This window comes from Pan paniscus, chromosome X (genome assembly GCF_029289425.2).
Source record: "Pan paniscus chromosome X, NHGRI_mPanPan1-v2.0_pri, whole genome shotgun sequence".
Classification (NCBI taxonomy): Eukaryota; Metazoa; Chordata; class Mammalia; order Primates; family Hominidae; genus Pan; species Pan paniscus.
In genome coordinates, this window is record NC_073272.2 from 56,711,625 (window position 1) to 56,719,919 (window position 8,295).

General features: G+C 37.4%; 1 pseudogene; it reads left to right on the forward strand.

Moving 5' to 3' along the window:
- Window positions 1-326: 326 nt before the first annotated feature.
- On the forward strand, window positions 327-7,694 carry LOC100972408 (putative G antigen family E member 3; annotated as a pseudogene).
- Window positions 7,695-8,295: the final 601 nt, after the last annotated feature.

The following is an 8,295-nucleotide window of genomic DNA, read 5'->3' on the forward strand; positions in this document are numbered from 1 at the left end:
AGTAGTTATTTCAATTCTCTGCCCGTTTTTTCCTAAATGCCTTCATGACGGAGAGTCTAATTGTAAAACCAAAACTCAAAAAAGTCCTCTTGTCTTTTGCTGTGGCGTTAAGGTGATTTCTATGCCTCTTCGACTGTGATACAAACAAATCTGTCCTTAGTTTGATTGGAAAGCATGCGTACTTATCATTGCTCTGTGAATTATTTTGAAAATATTTTCAAAATTAAAAAAGTACAAATCACCATTTTGCCATGGAATGTTCATATATATAGCTAAGTTTTTACACACTTTTTCCAAATAACAATATTCTGTTTTCAGTGGGAAATATGAGTGAGCATGTAAGAACAAGATCCCAATCCTCAGAAAGAGGAAATGACTAAGAGTCTTCCCAGCCAGTTGTATCTGTGATTGTGAGTCCTTTAACATTTGATGTTTTCTATTAACACAATTTATTTTAAAAAATATTTTTGGGCTAGTGTACATGCACTGATACAGGTGTTCCATGCTGTTAAAAAATGATGATGGCATCTCATGAAGGAAACTTTGGTTCAGGAATATTATATTCTGGTGTTACCCTGTATGGATATGGATATTTCTCTCCCTCTCTCTCTCTCTCTCTCTCTCTCTGTATATATATATATATATATATATATATATATATATATATCTGTTGGAAAAATGTCTTTAGATTTATGATTCGATGCACATATGCATTTGTGTATTTATATTATTGACTTTTTATTCGCACACACACTTAACACCCTTAGGTCCAGCAGCCCACTGAGGAAAAACATCAAGAAGAGGAGCCACCAACTGAAAATCAGGGTATTGCACCTACTGGGGAGATCGAAAATGAAGCGGCACCTGCCCTTCAAGGTGAAGGAAGAGTGGAGAATAATGCTTATGGGTGGTGGAGGTATATTTATGCATTATATTTTATGACATACCAGTAACAGGAGGACAGAAAACATTAGGAAGGAATCTTAAACATTTCTTACTGCTGCTGTGCGGAGAGGTGGGACAAGGACACATAAAAAGCCACAAAACTTTCCTGCCGTTTTGACAGAGGCTTTTTATTGATTGGGTATTTGCATGGTTGCCGTAAACCTTTGAGTGTTTTCCAGAGTTCCTGTATGGTTTGTTCAGTCATTTTCTGTTTTTGTTTTGTTTTGTTTTGTTTTGTTTTGTTTTATGTTTCTGTGGAAGAATGGCAGCTTGCAGCTTCCGAGTCTGCCATCTGCGGACATCTCATGTATTTTTTAAGAAACTTTTTAACACACATTTATTAATGCTTCCTCATGCTGTGTAATATACTAAGTGCTGGAGATGTCAGTGCCAAATTTTTGCCTAAAGCTCATAGTCTAGTCAGACTGACTCAAACAAATCACTGATTTAATGTGATAAGAATAAGAACAAATGAGTACAAAAGGAACAAGTAAGTTGTCTAGGGCCAGCCTTGGGAAAGGAAAGGGCAATGTTTGAACATCTCTGCTTTCCTGTTTTCCTGGCAAGAGACTCCTGATATAATTAGCCTACAGGTTTTTATTTCATAATGATGAGGGAATAAATATTATCATTTCCTCGTTCGTAGTTCAGTTTTTAATTTGTAAATTGATGACCTTTTTATCTTTTAAGGACCTGATGTGGAAGCTTTTCAACAGGAACTGGCTCTGCTTAAGATAGAGGATGCACCTGGAGATGGTCCTGATGTCAGGGAGGGGACTCTGCCCACTTTCGATCCCACTAAAGTGCTGGAAGCAGGTATGTTACTCAATAAGATGCAAACTATAGGGTTTCTATTTTCACAATATTATATTTTATGTGACACAGAGGTAAAATTACTGCTACTTCAATATCATACTTCACATCTAAAGATTCTTTGAATGTAGTTCAGACCCCAAATGGCTGCCTTACACACTATCAGAGACAGAGGGCCAGGTGTGGTGGCTCATGCTGTTAATTCCAGCACTTTGGGAGGCCGAGGCAGAAGGATCACTTGAGGCCAGGACTTCTAGAGATGGAGAAAAATTGGGTCAAAGCTAATTGGATTATGATATGAAAGATATGAAACATGATAAGGGAGTAGATTTTGAGTGTCTTCACAGCTATGTGAAGTAATGCATATGTTAATTAGGTTGATGTAGCCATTTCACAATGTGTATATATATTTTAAAGCATCATGTTATACATCATAAATGTATATTATTTTATGTGTGATTTTTAAAAGAAAGATATGAAAACATGTTCTGACTTTTGAAAGTAAGTCATTTAACCAACAGCCAATAACTTTTAGATAGTTTTATAGAGGCCTGTTTTTAACAAATACATAACATGTTGATAATAAGCATCAGTTTATATTGCAATGTTAACTGTGATGGTAATGGCTTAAAGCTAGCGTGGGTATTCAGTTTACTGTACAAACTGAACTGCTTTTAGGCATGTAAAGAGACAGGAGTACCCGTGAAAATAGTGCAAATGTTCGCCCTACTTAAAGCAACTACATAATGGCTAAACTAGTCCAAAGTAACATTTTTACACTTTTTCACAAGAGACACAAAACAAATGTAATACTGACTTTTCTATTTCCTTCACTAAGGCTGTTCTAAGCATATTCTATATTCAGAGTGTTATTTCATATCAAAATATTTAAATGATACTTTAAAATATCTTTTCCCTTAGGATTTTGTTTCTTTGAATTTTCATTGAAAGTATATGCATTTTTTTTTGCTTTCCACTTATACATACAAAATAGATTCACTTGATTTAATTCATTCTGAACTTGAACAGTCTCTTTGTTTCCTTATCCTACTAGAAAAAGTGGCATGAATTAAAAATATTGTTAATATGCCTGGAAGTCTACCTTCAGAGTTTATTCAGAGGCTAACTGGACGTAAACTAAAGGGTCACCCTCAGGGTTCTGATATTAGTTCATCAACACGGTAGTTGTATACCTCTAGTGTCACATGAATAAAAATCTGCTGAGTAACGGGCCCTAATTATATATTTATTTTATAGGTGATGTGAAACCGTAGGTTTAAACCAAGACAAATGAGGACTGAAACCAAGAATCTTATTCTTAATCTGGAAATTTGACTGATAACATTCTCCTAACAAAGTTTTACAGTTTTCTGCAAAGAATCCTTGCACATTTTTGTTAAATTTATCTCTGGATCTTTAATACTCTTGAGAATTGTATCTTTTTTGAAAGTTTAAATCCTGTGTTTGAGATGGTACATAGAGATGAAATGTTGGTACATTGATTTTCTATCATAGATAGGAAGCTGGAAGCTTTCATAGGGGGATGCCAACAGCTGCACAGATGGAAAAGGCCACCTGGGGCCAGGCATGTCCACCATGGGCTTTCCACCTCCTCGTTTTTAGCACATGCACAGTAAGAATGAAATGAGCAACATGGAGTAGCTCAGGCTGAGAACCCGCCTGCATAATAAAAGATTAGGGTGGGGGCTGCCAGAGATTCACGCCCTATGTAGATGGTACACCTGGTCCTAACTGGTTTTTTGTACCCTATGTAGGTGATCAGATACTGCCTCCCCACTAGTTCATCTATAAAAACCCCTGCATTTCACTGCAGGATGGCAACCATTTCTTCTGGGACCCCTCTCTGTAGCCGAAAGCTGTTCTCTTTGTTTCTCCTACTAACTTTCTGCTGTAAACCTCACTCTTGGTGTGCCCATGTCCTTGATTTCCTTGGCTGTGAGACCAAGAACTATTTACCCCAGACAATGAGGCCACTTCAATAGTAGCTGTGGGTCTGTGGTATATGGCTTTTATTACATTGGAGTATGTTCCTTCTTTCCCCGGTGTTTGAGGGTTTGTGTCATGATGACATATTGAGTTTTATTAAATGCTTTTCAGCATCAATTGAAATGATTATATGGATTATATCCTTCATTCCATTCATATGATTTATCACATAAATTAATTTGCATATGTTGAACCATCGTTCCATCCCAGGGATAAATCTCACTTGGTCATGATGATGGTTCTTTCTAATGTATTGTTGAATTTGATTTGCTAGTATTCTGTTGAGAATTTCTGCATCAATATTCATCAGCGGTTTTGCCCTGTAGTTTTCTTTTTTTGATGTGTCTTTGTCTGGTTTTGGTATCAGGATAATACTGGCCTCATAGAATGAGTTTGGAAGTATTCCTTCCTCCTCTATTTTTCAAAATAGTTTGAGTAGGACTGGTATTAGTCCTTCTTTAAATGTTGGGTAGAATTCAGTAGTGAAGCCATCAGTTCCGGGTGTTTCTTTACTGGAAGACTTTTATTATGGCCTTGATCTTGTTGCTTGTTACTTGTCTGTCCAGGTTATGGATTTCTTCATGGTTCATTCTTGGGAGGCTGTATGTATCTAGGAATTAGTCCATTTTTTTTCTAGATTTTCCAATTTATAGGCATGGAGTTTCTCATAGGAGCCAGTTATGATCCTTTGAAGTTTTGCAGCATCAATTTTGTAATGTCTCCTTTTTCATTTCTTTTTCATTTATTTATTTATTTTTTCTGGAGACAGTCTCCTTTTGTCACCAGGCTGGAGCGCAGTGGCACAGTCTCAGCTCACTAGAACCTCCACCTCCAGGGTTCAAGCAATTCTCTTGCTTCAGCCACCGTAGTAGCTGGGATTACAGGCACCTACCACCATGCCTGTTAATTTTTGTATTTTTAGTAGAGATGGAGTTTTACCATGCTGGCCAGGTTGGTCTTGAAGTCCTGGCCTCAGGTGATCCACCTGCCTCAGCCTCCCAAATCGTTTTTCATTTCTGATTTATTTATTTGGTTTCTCTCTTTTTTTATTACTTTGGCTAATGGTTTGTCAATTTTGGTTAACTTATTAAAAAAACTTTTTGTGTTATTGCTCTTTTATAGGGTTTTTTCATTTCAATTTCATTTATTTCTGCTGGGATCTTTATTATTTCTTTTCTTCTAATTTTTGGTTTGGTTTGCTCTTTCTTTGCAGCTCTTTAAGATGCATCATTAGATTGTTTATTTGAAGTTTTTACCTTTTTTGTTGTAGGCACTTATAGCTATAAACCTCTTTCCAAGTACTGTTTTTGCTGTATCCCATCGGTTTTGATATGTTGTGTCTCCATTATCATTTGTTTCAATAACTTTTTAAATTTCCTTCTTAGCTTCTTCATTGACCCATTATTCATTCAGGAGCAGATTATTCAGTTTTCATGTATTTATATAGTTTCCAAAATTCCTCGTTATTAATTTCTAGTTTTATGGCATTGTGGTCTGACAAGATCCATGATATTATTTCAGGTTTTTTTTTTTAAAGTTTTGAGATCTAACATATGGTCTTGTCCTTGAGAATGATCCATGTGCTGAGGAAAAGAATGTGTATTCTGTAGCTGTTGGATGAAATGTTCTGTAAATATCTATTAGATCCATGTGTCTGCAGTGCAGATTAACTCTGTTTTTGTTTTTGTTGTTGTTGTTGTTGAGTTTCTGTCTGGCAGATCTGTCCAATACTGAATGTGGGGTGCTCAAGTCGCCATCTATTATTTTATTGGGGCCTATCTCTCTCTTTAGCTCTAATAGCATTTGTTTTATACATCTGGGTGCTAAAATGTTGAATGCGTATTTATTTAAAATTGTTAATATCCTTTGGATGAATTGACCCCTTTATTATTATATAGTGACCTTTTAGTCTCTTCTCAAAGTTTTTGTTTTGAAATCTATTTTTTTCTTATTCTTTTGGTATCTTTTAAGTTCAGGCATACATGAGGTGCAGGTTTGTTATACAGGTGAACTTATGTCATGGGGGTTTGTTGTACGATTATTTTGTCACCCAGGTATTAAGCCTGGTACTTATGAGCTATTTTTCCTGATCCTCTCCCTCCTCCCATCCTCCACTCTTTGGTAGGCCCCAGTGTCTGTTGTTCTCCTCTGTGTGTTTATTTTTTCCCATTTATAGCTTCCACTTATAAGTGAGAACATGCAGTATTTAGTTTTCTGTTCATGCATTACTTTGCTAAGTATAATGACCTCCAGCTCCGTCCATGTTCTGGCCACGGAGATAATGTCATTCGTTTTTATGGCTGCATCCTATTCCATGGTATATATGTACTCCATTTTCTTTATCCAGTCTACCGTTGGTGGGCTTTTTGGTTGATTCCATGTATTTGATATTGTGAATAGTGCTGCAGTGAACATATGTGTGCATGTGTCTTTATGATAGAACAGTTTATATCCCTTTGGCTGTATACCCAGTAATGGGATTGCTGTATCGAATGGTAGTTCTGTTTTTAGGTCTCTGGGGGATCAGCACACTGTTTCCCACAATGGTTGAACTAATTTCCACTTCCACCAACAGTGAATAAGTGTTTCCTTTTCTCCACAACGTCACCAGCATCATTTTATTTTACCAGTTATTTTATTTTATTTTACTTTTTAATAATAGCCATTCTGACTGGTGTGAGATGATATCTCATTGTGGTTTGAATTGCACTTCTCCAATGATCAGTGGCTTTGAGCTTTATTTCATATGCTTGTTGGCCACATACATGTCTCCTTTTGATAGTGTTTGTTCATGTTCTTGGGCCACTTTTTAATGGTATTATTTTTTGTTTTGTTTTGTTTTCTGAGACGATGTCTCAGTCTGTTGCCCAGGCTGGAGTGCAGTAGCACGGTCTCCACTCACTGCAACCTCTGCCTCCCAGTTTGAAGTGATTCTCCTGCCTCAGCCACCCTAGTAGCTGGGATTACAGGCATGCACCACCATACCAAGCTAATTTTGTATTTTGTTGGTTTAAAGCCCGTTTTATCAAAGATGAGGATTGCAACCCCTGCTTTTTTTTTCTTTCCATTTGCTTGCTCAATATTCCTCCATTCCTTTATTTTGAGCCTCTATGTCCTTTGTATGTGAGATGAGTCTTCTGTATCTATCACACCGATGGGTCTTGACTTTTTATCCAATGTGCCAGTCTCTGTGTTTTCGTTTGGTTGAATTTTTACTGAAAGTATATGCATTTTTTTTTTGGTTTCCTCTTTTTTTTTTTTTTTGAGACGGAGTCTCGCTCTGTCGCCTAGGCTGGAGTGCAGTGGCATGATCTTGGCTCATTGCACCCTCCGCCTCCTGGGTTCACACCATTCTCCTGCTTCAGCCTCCCTAGTAGTTGGGACTACAGGTGCCTGCCACCACGCCCAGATAATTTTTTATATTTTTAGTAGAGACGGGGTTTCACCGTGTTAGCCAGGATGGTCTCGATCTCCTGACCTTGTGATCCGCCTGCCTCGGCCTCCCAGAGTGCTGGGATTACAGGCATGAGCCGCCGAGCCTGGCCTGCTTTCCTCTTATACATATAAAATAGATTCACTTGGTTTAATTCATTCTGAACTTGAACAGTCTTTTTGTTCCCTTTTTGTGCTAGAAAATGTGGTATGAGTTAAAAATGTTGTTAACTACCTTCAGAGTTTATTCAGAGGCTAACTGGATGTAAGCTAAAGGGTCACCCTTAGGGTTCTGATTTTACGGTTATTTGTATACCTCTAGTGTCATCTAAATAAAAATCTGCTGAGTAACATGTTCTAATTTTATATTTATATTATAGGTAATGGGCAACCATAGGTTTAAACCAAGACAAATGAAGACTGAAACCAAGAATGTTGTTCTTATGCTGGAAATTTGACTGCTAACATTCTCTTAATAAAGTTTTACAGTTTTCTGCAAATAATTCTTTCATATTTTTGTTAAATTTATTTCTGAATTTTTAATACTCCCGAGAACTGTATCTTTTATGAAAGTTTAAATCCTGTGTTTGAGATGGTATATAAAGATAAAATGTTGATACATTGATTTTCTATCATAGATAGATAGGAAGCTGGAAGCTTTCATAGGGGGATGCCAGCAGCTGCACAGATAGAAAAGGCCACATGGGGCCAGGTATGTCCACCATGGGGGTTGCATCTCCCTTTTTTTAGCACATGCACAGTAAGAAAGAAATGAGCAACATGGAGTAGCTCAGGCTGAGGACCTGCCTGTGTAATAAAAGTTTAGGGTAGGGGCTGCCAGAGATTCATGCCCTATGCAGACGGTACACCTGGTCATATCTGGTTGTTTGTACCCTATGTAGATCAGATACTGCCTCCCCACTAGCTCATCTATAAAAACCCCTGCATTTCACTGCAGGATGGCAACCCTTTTTTTGGGACCCCTCTCTGTAGCAGAGAGTTGTTTTCTTTCTTTCTCCTATTAAATTTCTGCTCTAAACCTCATTCTTGGTGTGTCTGCGTCGTTGATTTCCTTGGCTGTGAGACCAAGAACTCTTG